This window comes from Manis pentadactyla, chromosome 4 (assembly GCF_030020395.1).
Source record: "Manis pentadactyla isolate mManPen7 chromosome 4, mManPen7.hap1, whole genome shotgun sequence".
NCBI classification, from domain to species: Eukaryota; Metazoa; Chordata; class Mammalia; order Pholidota; family Manidae; genus Manis; species Manis pentadactyla.
Genome location: NC_080022.1, coordinates 23,302,927 through 23,321,067, shown reverse-complemented (window position 1 = coordinate 23,321,067; position 18,141 = coordinate 23,302,927). Strand labels below are relative to the sequence as shown.

General features: G+C 35.6%; 1 protein-coding gene across 15 annotated transcripts in view; it reads left to right on the top strand.

Annotated features, from left to right (window-relative positions):
• PUM1 (pumilio RNA binding family member 1) overlaps positions 1 to 18,141 on the top strand; it is a 142,851-nt gene that overhangs the window by 15,028 nt on the left and 109,682 nt on the right. The window lies entirely within an intron of this gene.

Below are 18,141 nucleotides of genomic sequence, written 5' to 3'. Positions count from 1 at the left end.
TGTCTAATTGTAGGTGTCCAGTACTTGATGCATAATAGGTGCTCAGTGATGGCATGATACTGTTGAAAAACTGAACCTAGTTTCCTTCATTCCCTGTATCCTATTTCTGTGGACAGTATCTCTGTTACAGGCAGCCTAGGAATCTTAGATTCCTGCCACCTGTTTCAGACAGTTCCAAGGATATATCCATATTGCCTTATTTGATAGGCTCATACTTCTTGCTTGGACATTTACAGCAGTATTCTGACTGGTTTTCTACAACCCCCATCCTCCCACTCACATCCTTCCCTGTTTTCTGTGCTGCTGTAAGACACAAATCTGCTTATGTCTTACCCTTGCCTAATTTTTGCTTTTTACTTTTCACATGCTTTTAGGATAACTTCTAAGCTCTTCAGCACAGCAAACTCTGGCCCCTAGGTGTTTTGAACCAGCTCACCTCTGCAGTCTTAATTGGGACTCCACTTCAGCTATACTCAAGTATTTGTAACTCTCTCAACACACGTCATTTTTATAGTTTATGCAGTTCCTCAGCATAGTGGGCTATTGTTACTTATTTGTTTTCTTTGCCTGGAATCCCCCTGCCTCTTCACACACCTAGCCACTTCCTTATCTTTCAAGCTTCAACTAAAGTATCTTCATTGTTGGTTGATCTTTCTCTCTATTCCCTCATTTCTTTAAAGGCTGGGTGTCCTCTTTTGGTGCCACCATCATATTTGGTACACATCTTACTGAAGCATTCAGTGCCCTGTATTGGATTTAAATATTTATTTTTCCTTCACTATTTAGGGTGCTAGGAAGCTGTTTCTTAAATGGGTTCTTGGGCTTAAGTACAGTCCTATTGAATTAAAATTTCCAGGGATGAGGTATAGTTCATGTATTTTTTTTGAAACAATCAGAAGTTTATTTTCTCACATTATAAGTTGTCAAGTTCACTGGCTTACCAATGCCATCAAATATGCAGACTCATTCTATGTTAATCCTCTGTTATTACCCTCCTTGTGCAGTGACTTTTGTCACAACTGTTGAACATTGATTGTCACAATATGGCTGCCATCACTCCACCCATCAAATCAACATTCAGTGGGAAAGAGGGTGTAAGATAAATTCTAGCTGAAATAAGCAGGCGATGAGGGGCAACAAAGGGCCAGGCAGTTTATTTGAGCACAATTCCCAGGGGAGGTTCACCAGTCTGAAACACAGGCTGGGGAAGTCGCGCCCAGGAGGGGAGGCTGGGAGTTTTTAAGAGAACAGGGAAGGGAGGGGGAAGTGGGCCATGCTAGGGGTATGTGAGGAATTTTTTATTGGCTCAGGGTTGGGTGATGGACAGCCAGAGGTCTCCTCCTTCCAGATGGAGGGGGTCTGCATTCAGGGTTTGTCGGCACTTCACGGGACTGGAATCCCGGAAGAGCTGTCTGTTCCTTCCTTATATGGCACAGAGCTATTTGGTGCTGTCTTTGTTCCATTTGCACTGTCCTTGCTTTCCTCCCTCCAGTGCCTCCAGCCTTACAGAGGGCACCATAAGCAACATGCTTGCTGCTTTTACAAGAAAGTAAAACACTCTTCTGGAAACATACTTATGCTTTTTGTCAGAAATTTGTTTCATGGTCAGTCCTGATGTCATGGGTTAAGAAAATAAATATTTAATTTTCAAGTCTTTATGGCATCAGGAAAGAAAAGGGATGAAGAAGTTTCATTGGCCAACAAACTTTTTCTGTTATACTAGCCAACTTACTAATTCACATTGCCTCTTTTGCCATGTTTTGCAAGTTTTTTACACTAGAATTCTGAGGACACAACAATGCTGTTCATCCATTCACATTTTCATTCACACATTCATTCCAGGATGGTGTGGAGAGAATCCCCCTGCCCCAGGCAAGCGGACAACATGTAGGGACAAAGGAAAGCAGGGTAATTTCCAAGGACCTGAAGGCAGCATGGCTGGAGTCCAAGCCTTCTTAGCTGGGCAGGTCTGGGTTTTGTGAGGCCTAAACCTTACTCTAGAGCATTGTTGAAGGCCTTCTTTACGCAGCAAATGTAGTATAAAAGTTAACGTTAATTCAAAATGAGAAAAAAGGTCACAAATTCTTGGTGTCTTTGGAGTCCAGGCCCTTCTAGTTTTCTTTGGAAGCACTGTTGAAGGGTGTGACTTCTAATCTGAGGGCACTCTTGTTCTCATGTTTTATCTTTAAATTTGTAAACTGTTACAGACTGAATGTTTGTGTCCTCCCAGAATTCTTATGTTGAAACCTTAACCCCCAATGTGACAACGCTGGGTGGGTGGGGGGCTTTGGGAGGTGATTGGGTTTAGATGAGGTCCTGAGGGTGGGACCCCATATGAGATGGTGTTTTTACAAGAAGAGATCTCTCTTGTGCTCTCTCCTTCCCTGTCTCTGCCTCTTGATCTCTGTCCACACATGCATCCTGGGATTTGTGAACCTTATCTTACCAGCCAGCAGAGCTTTGCAAACATGATTAAGTTAAGTATCTTGAGGCGAGAGGTGATCCTGGATGCTCCAGGTGGGTCTGATGTGACCATGCTGGTTCTTCAGGCAGAAGCAGGAGAGCAGAAGCAGGCAGTTACCTTTTTTTACAAAAGCACTCCCTGGTGGTCCTCGTGTGCACCTAGGTTAAGAAGAATACTATTGTGATGAGTCCTCTTAAAGAATCTTTCAGCCTTGTATCTCCAGCACCTGGCAAGTACTATGTACCTCATAAATGATGCATGAATACATTATGTTATCAGGGCATATTGAAGAGATTTATTGAGTGTAGTGTTTTATTTTGAAGAGTAATTAAGATGTCATTTTGAATTGATACGGTGTAAGGTACAACAAAAGGTAGGGTCTTAATACTGAGAGGCTTTTGGGCCTACAGATAAGGAGCCAGGAAGCATTTATTGAAGGGTTATGTTAAAGAACTTTCAAAGTAATGCCTATCAGCTCTGGCTCGATTTTTTTTTTTTTTTTTTTTGAGATTTCTTGAAACCATGTCAGAGGTAGGCAAAACAGAAGGTAGGCTATAGGAACAAAGTTTACTTTTCCTTAATATGTAAAACTTTGAAACTTTGTTTCTGTTCCTAGTTGCATCACATTGGGAAACAGTGTTATACTCTTTCAACCTAATATATGTTCAAGGTTCACTCCTGTTTCAGAAGTGAGTATTATCTACTAGTATAGTTTAAGAAGATAATAAAACTTATGAAGATAGAATAAAGGTTGTAATATACTGCTGTATTTTCAGTGGTTAACTGCTGTCAAGACTAGTGACTCATATTTCCCATATGAAACCTTTTAAGAGATGCTGTTTGGGTTTAAGGTTTCTATCAGGATGTATGAAATATAGACAGTGTGAATATTAAAATGCAGTATTACTTGTCTGTATTATGATTATGGATTTTGTTCTAAAGTGTAATTTTATAAACAGCTTTATTGAAATAGAATTCAGATACGTCACCCATTTAAAATGTACTATTCATTCATTTTTAGTATATTTACAGAGTTGTGCAACCATCACCACAAATTTTAGAACATTATCACTATACCAAAGGAAACCCTGCTGTACCTGTTACCAGTCATGCTCCATTTCTCCCAGCCCCTACAGCCCTAGGCAGCCACTAATCTACTTTCTGTCTTAAGTGGAATTTTTTTTTTTGATAGTATATGATTGTTCTAAAAAATTTCAGTTGTCTGTTTTTCAGAGTTAACTACTTTTAACAGTTTGGTTCATTTTCTTCCAGACTTTTTCTGTGCATATATAAACACATTCATGAAGGCGTTGTAGGAGTTTTAAACTAATGGGATCATTCTCTTTCTCTAAATATGTTACACATGTATGTGTGTATATATACCCACTGTATGGTAGTCTTATCCCCCTTAAGACATTGTGGCCATCCTTTCAGGTCAGTAAATACCTCTGTATTCTTTTTAAGGACCACAGTACATGGAAGCATAATAATCTACAGTTGCCTCTTGAACTGCAGGGGTTAGTTAGGGACACCAACTTCCTGTGCAGTTGAAAATCTGTATGTTTTGACTCCATGAAAATATAACTACTAATAGTCTACTGTTGACTGGAAGCCTTACTTCTAATATAAGTTGCTGATTAACACATTTTGTATATTATGTAATATATGTTGTACTCTTAAGGTAGAGAAAATATTTTTTTTTCAAATTATCATAAATCTCCAAAAATTTTTTGAATATATTTATTGAAAAAAATCTATGTATAAGTGGACCTGGGCAGTTGAAACCTGTGTTGTTCAAGGATCAACTGTATTTTGATGTGCTTATCCCAGATTGATAGATTTTTGGGTTGTTACTTTTGACAATTCTAAACAATGCTGTAGTAAACAATAATGTAGTTATATTTTTAGATTCTGGAGTCATTTCTGTAGGATATATTCATAGAAGTCAAATTGTCAGATCAAACAATAATGCATTTACCATTTTGATACATATTTCCAGGCTGTTCTCTGGATAGATTTTTACCAGTTTCAAGTTCCACCAACACTGTATAGAGTGTTCTTTGTCCTTATATCTCTTGGTGTATATATTATTTTCCTAGATTTAAAAGGTTGCTTTTTACGTCTTTTAACTTTATTGTGTCTTTTGTAGTTCAGAGTTTTAAATATATGTAATCAAAAGTTAATATTTTGCTTTTGATTTTATACTCACTTCATCCCTCACCTATGTTTCTTGTAATACATTTATAGTTTTATTTTAATATTTTCATCTCTAATTCATTTGGAGTTTTTTCTGTGTATTGTATAGGTGAGAAGTAGTGCTGCAATTTACTTTTCTTAAATAGGTAATCCTAGCACCATTTATTGATTTGAAAGACCTTTGCAGTTAATTAAGTCTCCCTATTTAAGTGGCTCTGTTTTGACTCACTTGTTTTGATATGTTTATTCTTACTCTAGGGCTAGAATTTTTTTCTTTTTTTAAAAATAATCTTTATGGAGGTATAATTAACATAATAAAATGGAAGTATTTTAAATGTAGATTTTAGTTAAGTTTCGACATATCGAAGTATTCACCCTTAAAGCCATCATTGAAATCAAGATAATGATGATTCCCATTTTCTCCAAAGGTTTTGTTGGCACTTATTAATTTCCCTCAGCAGCAACCACTGATATGCTTTCTGCCTAGGTCTAGACTTTTAATTATTGTATTTTAATGGCATTTGGAATGATATTAAAACAATTCTTGTTATTTCTAGAATCACAGGCATGTCCCATCCCACAAGGTTTGACATGTAGTTCCATTTACTTTGAATGCTCCCCTCTCAGATATCATTAGAGGTTGCTGCCTCACCTTCAAGCCCTTTGCTTAAATGTTACCGTCTCAGTGAGGCCTTCCACGACCATTACCTAAGTTGCAACTCTGTCTTCCTTACTTGCTTTAGTTTTCTCACTAGCTTTCATAACCACTTTGTAATTTTCTGTATTTTCCAAAATGTTTATAGTGAGAATTAACTATTTTTAGAATTCAAAATTACCTAAAAGTCATTATGTTTAATGGGAGGAAAAAACATGTGATTTGAGTTTTGAATCCAATTTCAAACATTATTCCATGGCACCCATATCTTCAAGTTTTGAACCTAATAAATTTGCTATACCTGAAATCCCTCTCAATCCCAAGAGGGACAACTTCCATGATTCATAACCTCACAGTAATAACAAACTACACAGTAAGAAACTAAAGATAATAGCTGTTTTCAAAATGGAGTAAATAAAGGTTTACTGTTTGCATAATAACATCAAGTGGAATTCTGTAGTGAATTAAACCATGTAAGATAATACAAACTAGTACTTAAAAGATTACTAAGCTCTGCTTCCTCCCTTGTATTCTATTTCTTGGTTAAGAATCACTGTAATTTTGATTAGTACATTTTAGTGGGTTTTTTTAAATTCAGAGGAGATAGAACTCTATTAAAATACTCTCTCACAGATACAGTTTTGGATTTATGTATTATGTTCTCTCTCAGGATCGTGAAGTCCAGAATGAGCTATGTGCTGTGCTTGGTAGCTGCCTTCTTAATTATGTTGCTGTGATTTGTTTGTATGGATTTGGTCATTGAGAATTCTTTATTCCCTTACATACTACACACAATAGAATGTTGAAACAAAGGGGTGTGAGGGTTAGTGTCAAGGCTGCTGAATGGAGGAAGACATTTTCTAGGTCTTCTGACTGAAGACTTGTTAGATGGAGGAAGCTCCTGTTTCCTTGCCTACTGTGTGTATTGTAGCAGTAATAATGAACTGTCCAACTTAAATTTTAGAAATGTTAGGTTAATAATACGGATTGCCTTTGTTACTGTACTAGTTTATTCCCTTTACATATAAGATACATCAACCAGCTCTGCCTATATTTTAAAACAAAGGTCATTTTTATTGGCAATGAATGTAAGTTGTTTTTCAATATTATAAGTGAACTAAGGACTCTAACCTATGGCCTAATTCCAATATATGTATCTTCATAAATAGTGATTTAAAAACCAAATAAAATGTTTTTTTCTCTTATTACAAATAATGACTTGTAGGTATTTTTGAATTCTAAAAATCAGTAAATGTTCATTGTATTTTGTTAAGTATAGACAAGTACAAAATTACAAAAATAAAAACACCCAAGAAACATACCAAAAACCAGCCAACCAACCTCCGACTGTAATTCAGCTTTCTGCAAGAACCTGTTTTACCTTTTTTGTTATATGTCCATCTAGTGTTTTTATTTAAAAATTTAAGAAATTAAATAAGTTCATATATATAGACAAGAAAATCTCTCATCTAAACAAGGATGATTTCTCGAACTTTGCCTAAAAAAAATCTGATGGGCAGTGTGAATTTTTTACTAATTATTTCTCTTTTAGTTAATCATTGGAGAGGTTAGAGCTAGATTTATGGCTCACTTCTAAGAAGAATATAGGACTTAATTGCCTTTACTTTTTAATAGGCTCTTCTAATTTTTCCTTTGTGTTAATTTTCTCACTAGTTATTTGATCTAAATCCTTTGTGGAACAGGTTGGGATAAGTAAAAATATTTCTTTATTTCCTATCTTTTTTTGGTCTGACATATCAAAATATTTTCTTATGACATATTTCCATAGACAATTTTAAGGTTATATAATATTCCATTTATTTAATGACCTAATTCTTTTCTGTAATATTTCCTAATATTGATCATTTAGGTTTCTAAATTTTAACTATTATAGATGATGCTATAATGAATATTTTTGTTTATCAATACTTGCAGTCTGAATTGCTTTCTTCATAAAGTCCTTAGCTGTTAGCACTTTATATGTTATTCTCTTATGTAATTCTCCCCTCATTTTAAAGTTAAAATTTACATCCAGTAAGCTTCACCATTATTTTAATGTATACTTTTGTAGGTTTTGACAAATGCATATATATTACAAAAATTTTTTTATTTAAGGTATTTTTGATAATACAGTCTTATGAAGGTTTCACATGAGCAAAATTGTGGTTTCAACGTTCACCCATATTATCAAGTCCCCCCCAACACCCCATTGCAATCACTGTCCATCAGGATAGTAAGAAAATGCATATATTCTTGTAACCACCACAAACAAGATATAAAACAGTTTCCACATTTCCCCAAATTCCCTGGAGTCCCTTCATAGTCTGCTCTTACCCTACTCTCAGCCACTGGTAACCACTAAACGATTTTCTGTCCCTATAGTTTTTCCTTTTTCAAAATGTCATAATACTGTAAATGTATGTAGCTTTTGAATGTGGTTTCTTTCACTTAGCATATGCATTTGAGAATCTGTGTTGTGTATAACAATAGATTGAGCCTTTATATTGCTGAGTAGTATTCTGTTAAATGGTTGTGTGACAGTTTATTCATTTTGTGTGCTTAATTTTAATTCTCTTGGTTGGCTGGAGTGCTTGGTATAGTGATTACCAAGATGGCTCATGGGAGGTATATTTTAGTACTTCTATGTTGTGTTTCTATAGCCCCTCACATGAAAGACAGTGTAGCTCAGGACATAAAAGCATTGGGCCATAGACAGTAGGTCTTGTTTTATTGTCTTTGGCATGTAGGGTTTCAGAGAACAGAGGGTAAACTGTATTTCTCCCCCCTGCTGGGAAACCCTCTAGATCCATATATGATCCTAATTATTAATAAAAGTACTAGGTTCTGTTTGATAGGTTTCCCCCTGTTCCTTTTATCCTAATGACATTTTTGGAAGCCCCATTTATAAGTTTGATAAAGAGATCTTCACTTAGTTTATGGATCAACATTAATTTAGCTTAGAAAAACTTTAGGAATGGCTTATTTTTAAACCAGATTTGGCAAACTATGGCTCCCATGCCAAATCTGGTTTTCTGCCTGTTTGTGTGTGGCCCTTGGGCTAAGAATGGTTTTTACATTTTTAAATAGTTGAAAATAAAAACAAAGAAAGAATATATAACAAAGACCCTGTGTAGCCCACAAAACCTGTATTATTTGGCCTGTTACAGAAAGTTTGCCAACTTCTGTATTTTTTTTTTTTTGAAGGACATTATGTTTACTAGGCTCCCCCTTCACCAAGTCCCCCCCACATAAAACTTCTGTATTTTTAAATAACAGCTTTGTTGAGGTATTATTTACATATCATACAATTCACCTGTAAATTCACAATTTGGTGGTTTTTGTTATATTCACAGTGTTATGCAGCCATCACACTATCTAACTTCAGAACATTTTAACATTCCCAAAAGAAACCCTATACTCGTTAATAGTGTTTGCATATTTCCCCCTTTCCCAAGTCTCTGGCAAATGCTAATCTACTCTTACTTCTGTAGATTTATTATGGATATTTCATGTAAATGGAATCATATAATATGTGACCTTTTGTGTCTGCCTTCTTTCACTTAGCATGTTTTTAATGTTCATGCATGTTGTGGCATGTATCAGTGCTTTGTTCCTTTTTATGGCTGAATAATATTCCTGTGTATGATGCTGTGTTTGCTTTTACATTCATCAGCTGATGGGCATGTGGGTTGAGTTCTTCCTAGGTTTGTTTGCATTTTTATTACTTTGGCTCACTACTCTTTGCTGCCTTGTGGATTTTAATTTTGCAGTGAAGTTTTGTCTATATGTCTATATATTCTCTCCTCCAATACATAAATCATTTTCAGAAGTTTTCTCTTTTATATCCTCAGGATGAGATTTCCTTTCCCTGGTTAAGTAGTTCTCTCCCTATAGAATCATTATGGCTTACTTCCCTTTTTTTTTTTTTTTTTTTGGGCATTAATAGTTATTTCTTTATGGCAATTGGATTATAGCATCAGTAGTTACATAACTTGAATCACACATTGAAGCAGGTTATTTTAAAAACTAGATACAAGTGTTCTGGTTTAAAAGGTGGCTGACTAGTAACCCTTGACACAACCTCTTACGACTTCCCAATAAAAGTCTATAAAGACAGAGAAAATGTCAAAGATGCATTTGAAAAACTGGGACTGATGAACTGCTTCTAAAATCTGGGACTAATTAACACCAATTTCAATGCTGATAGAATTGGCCTAAGAATAAAGATTCTGTCCTACCCTTACTCTCATGTTAGAAACAAAAATGCTGTTAGACTGAAAGCAATGGGAATAGCAGTAATTAACACTGCTAAAAGATGAACAGGTATGTTAAAAGTTTTTATGAATTTATTTAAACAAAAGTCTGTTTGAATCAGGCAGTGCCAAACTGGAACTGGTTAGGAGTGCTTCATGGACAGGAGCCTAGAATATGGCTTACTTCCTTTTGATCATCTATGAATTAATAGAGAAGAATCCTTGAGTTTTGGCCACACAGATGGGCCATGTGGGTTGTTGTTTTATTTTAATACATACAGCTGGGTGGCAGGGCAATATGCAGAGCTCCTCCTCCACTTTGGGGTTTCTAGCAGGTTTTCATCTAGTGCAGCTTTGTTGGATCTGGATGGATCTTTTGTGTTTTACTTTATTGCCTAAATAGTTGGGGTACTGCAAACACATTCTGGTCCCAAATACAGAGCACTGATAAAGAGTCAGACTCTGGAGCCTGTGTAACTAGACAAGTTATGTAACCTTGCCTTCCCTTAGTTTCCTCCTCTATTAAAAAAGTAGGGAATGGAGAATAATTAGGAATTATTTCATAGTTTGAGAATTAAATAACGCACATTGCTACCCAGGACATATTACAACAGCTATGACATGTGGCCTAGAAGGCTCATTCTGTTTCTGTTCCTTTCCATAGGGCTGTCCTGTGGAAACTGCTTTTGGCTTATACCATAACTAACCTTTTTATTTACAGTTGGAAATCCTACCCCTCCCTCCATTTCTTACTGTTAAAAAAAAAAATGCACAAGGACCACATTGCTTAAAAAGCTTATTCTTTATTTTGGCTATTTAAGATGTTTCTAGAATAGGATTATTGGTTTGAAAGGTATTAATATTTTACAGACTTAACAAATGTCAAATTTATTTTTAGAGGATACTGATTTTTTCATAAGCATCATAGAAAATGTAGAAACTACTGAAGAAGTTTTAACATTTGAGTATATTACCTTCCAGTCTTATTTTATGTCTTTATTTGGAAACATAATCATACCTTTTTATAGATACAGATTTGTAGCCTACTTTAGAATCCTTACACATAAACATGTCTTCCTTTGTATAAGAATTAAAAAAATGTAATAAATAGCATAAAATTCTATGAATGAATATATGCTGTATTTAATAATTTCTGGTATATTTAAACTTTTTACCATTTTCCCATCACATTGCCAGACTGAAGATCTTTGTCATCAAATTTTGACCATATCTCTGATTATTTGCTTAGGCTAAATTCCTAGAAGTGGAGTACTGGATCAAAGGGCATGAACATTTATAAAACTTGATGCATATTGTAAAATTTCTGGAAAAAACTTGGCAAAAGCATGACAGAGTATTCTCTTACACAGGATAAAAACCTTTTTAAAGAAGCTGGCTCTAGAAATATCATTTCTGCTATTTTATCACTTGTAAGACTAAGGGTGCTATCTTACATTACAAATACTTGTATGTAATGCTTGTCATGTTTTTTAATACTCTTAGGGAGACAGGATATACTACCATGGCATTATTGATAGAGGGCAGTTTTGCTACTCAGTCATTGTCATTTCAGGAGTTGAGAGATTAGTAAGATGTTTCTCCATGGGCCTTTGAGCCTTAGTGTACATTTCTCCAACCCCTGGCCTGTCAAAAAGGGAGAGAATTAACTAGAGAAGTAGTCTTTGTATAAGTTATACCCCTTACACCCTGCCCTGCCAAATCCCCAGAGACTAACCACAGGCATGCTTTGTAGTTCATAGTTTCTCCTTGGAACTTAGTTTTCTAATTTGGTACTTTTCACTGGTAGTCTAAGTTGTATATCTGTTAAAAAACATTGAGTCTAATAATTTGTAGAAAATTTGTATCAGTGGCTAAGGAGGCCCATAATTTCCTTTCACAAACTATTCTTATGAGGAAATTATTATAAACCTCTTATGCCTTCTCTTACATTTCCCTTAGTAAGGACAAGGGACAACAAAGTGAATGTCAAAAATTTTAATATTAGCAAAACTTTGGAAAAGCAAATTCTGTGCCTTTTTTTTGTGGAAAAATTTTGCTTTCGCATTAATTACATAGATTTTACTCTGCTGGTAAGATTGTTCCTGATTCCAGTGGTGGCAAATATATTAAATTTAATTTAGCTTTTTGAAAAGAGCCTGATACTTAGAGATTTGCTGCAACCTGGTTTAAGAACTTTTGGGTGAATGTTGTTGATTTATCTTTTTTGTTGTTGCTTTTTCTGTATGTCATCTCTTGAGATTGGTATTTCAGAATGAAACTTTTTACTATTATTGATGAAGTCCTTTGATGTGTTCTCCATTTTCAAATAAACATTTTTTGATGTAAATAAGATTTTCTCATGTTTTTGAAATTTGTGCTTTGGAAGTCAGGAATATGCCATTCACGTAAATGGCTTATATATTGTAGTTTCCAGATAAGCAGAGATAAAATTTTCCTTATTTTATTAGGTTCTTCCAAATCAGTTAAACACTTTCTCCAATTAAAATGGTCTTGCCCTCATTATGGATTTCAGCTTGATCATGATTGGTGAAATTAAGAAGAAAAAGACTGCCAGAACCAGCAATTGTGAAGTTTTTGTATTTAAAGGTCACCAGTGTCATAGACTACTACATTAACTGACTTTGAAAATTTATCTGTGTAAATTGTTTTCTTCTGTGTCGATGAAGTGCTGACATTTACATGAGGTGCATATATTCTGGTAGTCTGGCAGCAGAACAGTTTCGATAATTTAATTATGGTTTGTCACTTAGGTTTGTTAACTATCCTAGCAGAGTACCATCAAAACATTAGATAATCTGTAACTTTAATAGATTTACTTTAGTTGTTAAAGGTATAGTAGCAGTTTTTAATGATAAATAATAAAAAAATGAAAGTTCACCCTAAACCTGGCTGCTGTCATGATTTTATCCCCACCCCCATCATGAAAGATTATAAAAATAGTGTAGTTATCAGTTACTGAAACAGCAGCTGTTTAACCCAGGTGTGATGGAGCATTTGTGCTGCCTTTGATGAAAGCAGAGAGAAGTGGTAAGTAACACAGAGACCTGAATTTGAATTCCTTTTCTAATCTTTACCAGCTATGTGACTTTGGACAACTACTTCTCTGAACCTTGGTTTCCTCATATATAAAATGGAATAATGTCTGTTTTGCAGTACAGTGCCTTGAAATTCAGCAATGCTGGTATTTAGTGTTATTGATGGTGAATAAATAAGAATGGAAACATTCATAAATAAGATCATGTAGTAGGATTTGCAGCCACTTAAGCCAAAAGCATAGTTTATTGTTTTTTTTCTTTGTAGTAATCAAGAAGAATGCTGATTTATTTATATTTTATTTGAGAAATGTAATAGCTTTTTGCATTTCTTAAAAATGGGGATAAGAGTAACCTGCAGATTATGACTATTAAAGAGAACATCAAGCATATAAAGAATTTATAGGACAGGGCCTGGCACAAAGCAAGTATCAGTAAATATGAGTTATTGTTACTATAATACAGATACATAGTGGAGCAGAAGACCCTGTACAACAGACTGACTAGGTTTTTTTCCCTTAATGATTTCCCTATATTCAAATTAGGTTAATTCTCATATTCGATTTCCTCTTCTCATTGTCCAAGTTTCTTCTGCCTTTGCCTAGATTTTTCTCACTGGTACCTCCTTCCTGTAATGGTTCTTGGCACCATCTCTTTTGCTTATATTGTTCTGAATCTCTGCTAGTGAAATGGAGACATAGTGATTCAGGCCTCCTTGTGCAAAAAATCCTACAGGAGAACGAAGGTAGATGCGGAGGAGAAAAATACCTGACAACTTAGAGTCAGTGGTTGAAGAAACAAATATTCTAGGAAAGGCAGTTTTAGTCTCAAGGTATAGAAATCTATTCTAGCTAGCAAAAACCCAGGGCATAAAGTGAGAGAACATCAAGGATTCTCTGTGAACCCCAGAGCAGGAAATGTGGAGAGCCTCCTGAGCATCGGGAGGTTTTCTGTTCCCATAGTTCCATAGTTTCTTGTCTCTGCCTTTCTCAGCACATTTTTTTCTCTTCTCTATGTTGACAATTTGCTTATTTACCAGGTTATACTTGACCCAAAATGACAAGCACAACTGCCAGGTCTTTAGGAATTTCATTTTATTTCTCTTTCACTATCTGGCCCAAATGCTAAGAGAGGAATTTCATTTGGTCAGTTTGTCATACCAGGTACTAGGGATTTGGCCATTTACTTTTTAAGGGAACATTTTTGGTATATAGGTGTGGCCAGAGGTGGTGGAAATCATGAAGTTGCCCTGCCTAGGCATGTGTCTTAAAACGTGTCTGTTAGAGGAAGTACGTGGTGATTTGTTGAATTAAATTTTTCCAAGTGCAGTATATAGCTGAGTTACTCTTTTTAAAAATACAGACTTCCAGTGTGATTTAATACCCACCAGCTCATTGATACCCTCTTCTGAGTTTGGTTCTTCTGTACAAGTAACAGAGAACTAAACTGGCTCAAATAAAGGGATAGTTATTGAAAAGACACATTGAGCAGCTTAACATACATATAAAATGTATAATGTCCCTTAAGGACAGTAATTCAACGACAGGAATGTTAGCAAAGGAAGGCCAAGAACTGAACCAGAATGCTACCAAAACTTGCTTCTTACTTAGGTCTTTTATTCTTCACTGCATGGTCTACCATGATAACTGCTTTCTTCTGTTCTTTGGGGCTTAATGTTTAGTAATATCTTCTTGAAAAGCTGATAAATTATAATACATAAAATATTTGGATCATTAACTTCTTACATTCAGATTCTTTTGTGCTTAAGTCTGAGTTTCAGTTTATTTTTCTTTGGAATGTTGGCTGGCAAAAAGAGACAAAAATCTAAGTAGAGAGTTAGGAGAATCAAGAGATGGTGGCATGCAAGTGAAGAAATGAAGGAATTTTAGAAAGTGACTAAACTGAAAATTTTTCGAAAAAATGAGAACAATATAAATAAGGGCTTGGGCCAGTGATTTTTTTTTGGGGGGGTGGGCAGGGGGTTTCTGAATGGATGAGAATGGAGAGTGGAATTTTCTCTGAATTGATGATTTAGCTGGGAATTGAGAATAGAGAAAAATGGATACGCTAAGTTTTAGAAAGTAAGTTAGACATTCACATAAACTCTAGGTACTTGTAATATTGCTTATGGAAATGATGAACTAGAGTGCCTCCTGTGCCCTCTCCCTCCCAACAGTGAATGACCAACACAAACTGAGGGTGGGAAAGAAGGCATGAATATGTGAAGGAGATGTTTAGGTCACTTAAAAGAATAAATTTTGAGGTGCGTACAGTTGAGTAAGTGCCTACTAAGTATTAGACATTTTGTCTCATTTAATTATTTTAACAAACTTGTAAAATAGCTGGTGTTAACACCAGTATTACAGATGAGGAAACAGTGAAGTGTATATTTTCATTGATGATTTTGATAAGTGTATGGGATGTTTGGTATGGTGAAGGGGCTTCTCAAGGGGTGATGGATGGTACAGGCACTTTAGAATATGATTCTTAAAATGAAGGTTGTGAAGTGATACTTGTGCTTAATTTTTTATTTTCCAAATGTGATATGTAGTTCTGGGTTTATTTTGATTTGATAACTTTGTATGTGGTAAAACATCAACTTAATTTGCTAAATTATGGTTCTAGTTAGGACAGGATCCCTGTAAGAAGCCAAGGGTTGAGGCTTACAAAAGAAAGTTCTGGGATCTGGGAAACGGAAGAGAAATGCGGAAATATAGGTCATATATGTGTGAGATCTGTGGGTGGAATGAAGAGATAATACTGTGGAGGTAAGTCAGGTAGGTAGGACCACTAAAGTGGTCATCTTGCTTTTTGCCTCTTTAGTAAAGGGAATGGGAGATGCTTTTATGGGGAGATGTAGCAGTAGAAAAAGTCTTGGATGGTCTTCCTCTGGATGAGAAAGTTTCATATTACTGGCAAGTATCCCAAAGAGAAAAATACGTTGGTAAGACCAAAGGAGATAGACAGGATCAGTTAGTGGAAGGAAAGGAGGCTTGTAGACACTTTAGCAAAAGTGAAGGAGGAATTAGTGAATAGTACTAGAAATTAACATTATCCCACCACAAACTCAATTCTGGAGAAAGGGGAAATAGAGTACAAGAATGGGAAAAGAATGTTCTGTCTTGCTGGGAACATTTACTCTGATTATAATTTATAGCCCGCTTTTCTCCTTTGTGATATAAAAGGTGTCTTTGTTACCTACCTGAAATAATTCTTAGAATCGTCTGTGTCTTCTTGATTCCTGAGCATCTTCTTGTGATTGTTAGTTTTGTTTCTTAGGGAGAATTTTGTCTGGAGAGTCTGCCCGTTCCCATTATAAATAATAAGTTCCTGACTAGTTAAAAACATTTTTGTGAGAGTGGTTTGTTTTTATCTGGTCTAGCCCTTGTGGGTGCAAATGGTTTAAATGGGTTTCTGGACTAATAAAGAAAACTTCACAGAAAGTTAAGCTCCTTTCTCAACAGTTGTCCACAAAGATGGGAGGGTAGTACACAAAGGTAGGAGGAAGAGTGGTTCATTCTGTACATGAGTCACAGGAAGATACCCTGAGAAGAAGAGCTGGAGGAAGTGAAGAGAGAGAGCTAAAGAGAGGGAGAGAGGAGACCTGAGAGAGCAAGCAAGCAAATAAGAAGTGAGGCAAATAAGAGAGAGTATGACGGAATGCAAATTGCTACCAGGGCAGGATGGGCAAATTTTGAAGGTGTGGGGGGAAACAGTAAAAAGCAAAAGCAAGAAGACCAAGAGACCACACTCCTCAAAGCCCACAGCAGAAACAGAAGGCACTTTTATCTGTGGGTGGAAACATGCTGTGGCTGCCAGAGAGGCTGCTTGGTGACAAAGAAAGGATATTGCACTTTAAGTGGGAGTACCTGGATTTAGAGCTCGGCAGTGCCATTGAACTGCTCTTCCCTACATAACAGTAGTTGGTGAAGGCATTTCTTTGAGTCTTAGTTTTCTTCTAATCTCTTACATGGGAATAACTACTGTGAGATTGTTGTGATGATTACATAGATATATGTATTGCATATTCTATCTTCCTTTATTATTCCTACTTTTTCCTTGGAAAATATAAATAAAATTTCCAACATTCTTGGTTATAACTATTTGTAGATTTTTGGATTTTCAGGAATGACTAGCTCTAGTTAAATGTATGATTAGATTCCACAGAAAAAGCTAGATACAGAGCTTTATGCATTTGATTTACATGCTTTGTAAATGTTAACTCAGGCCTAAAGATTCAAAATGATTTCAACTAACATTTGTAGAGTTTCCAGCTAATATCCTGTCCTCATCCCCAGTCTATCCCCATTTATTTTTACCACCTATATAGTTTAGCAGCTTATTCAGTGTGCTTACCTAAATAATGTAAACACCTCATAAAGTGATACAGCTTCTATTTCAAGGTCTTTTGAAACTGTTTTTCACTACAATAACAAGCCTTGTCTCTCTGTTCTCATGGCTAAATTTTAACTTCATTTGAATTTTAGAAAGTTATATTTTTAGCAAGCATCCCAAAGCTGTTACTTCTTGGTGATACAGTGTGTCATATTGAGTCAGTTCTGGTTTTTGAAAATAGGTGATTTAAAAAATAATGCAGCTGTATTTTATGTGGTGTCAGTCTTGTCAAATTAAGATGATTTGTACATAGACAGAATGTTAATAAAATCCTTAAATTGGTTCCCTCAGCTATATTCTGATTCATGGTCTTTATACTTTTCCCTCTCTGTGCCTGGCCCTAGCTTGACCTTCTTTGTATTTACCCACTGCTAGAAATTGTACACCGCATTGGGAGGTAGTGATGATCAGATGAGGATGTTTGGGAGACTCCTGCTTCAGGCAATCAGCAGTCTGTCTCAGGCAAAAGAGCCTTCCTCTTTAACAAACTCTTGCAGAGATGGCTTGTTGTCATAACTGAGAGGACCAGTAGACTATTGGACAACAAAGGATTTTGAGTTATGACTGTTTTGAATAATGTATTTCATACCTTGATTGTAACATTACCTTTTAGTAATGACCGTGGAAATGAGTTAATTGAAGCCTGTAAAGATTGTTACGTGGGTAGTACATTTAATTAAATGACAGGTAAATTTTGAAGGAATTCTTATGATATGTGCTATTTTTTTTTTCCTCTCCTGGTTTTGAGATTCTGGGAGCCCCCAAAAATAAATCTTCCAATATGGAGAAATGTTGGGGCATTCCATTACATAGTTTGTAGCACCTTTCCCTTAGGTTTATGAAAGAAATACTGGATTGGATCAAATGAGTCTCCTAGTTTTTACTTAATGTTCACAGCTGGGGACAAGCACTGTGGCCTTTGACTCAGTAGCCAGGTTTAGGTAATGTAATCATTCTCATACATCATTGCTTTCAGCATGTTGGTCTTACTAAATTAAAATGTATGAAAAATAGCTAATAAAATTCTCATGTGATGGAATTTGCTTTTTCTTTTTCTGGATTATGTGTTTTTCATGTTTTGAAAACAAAAGGGTATGGGAGGGGAGAAAGCAGGGGTCTGTGCTG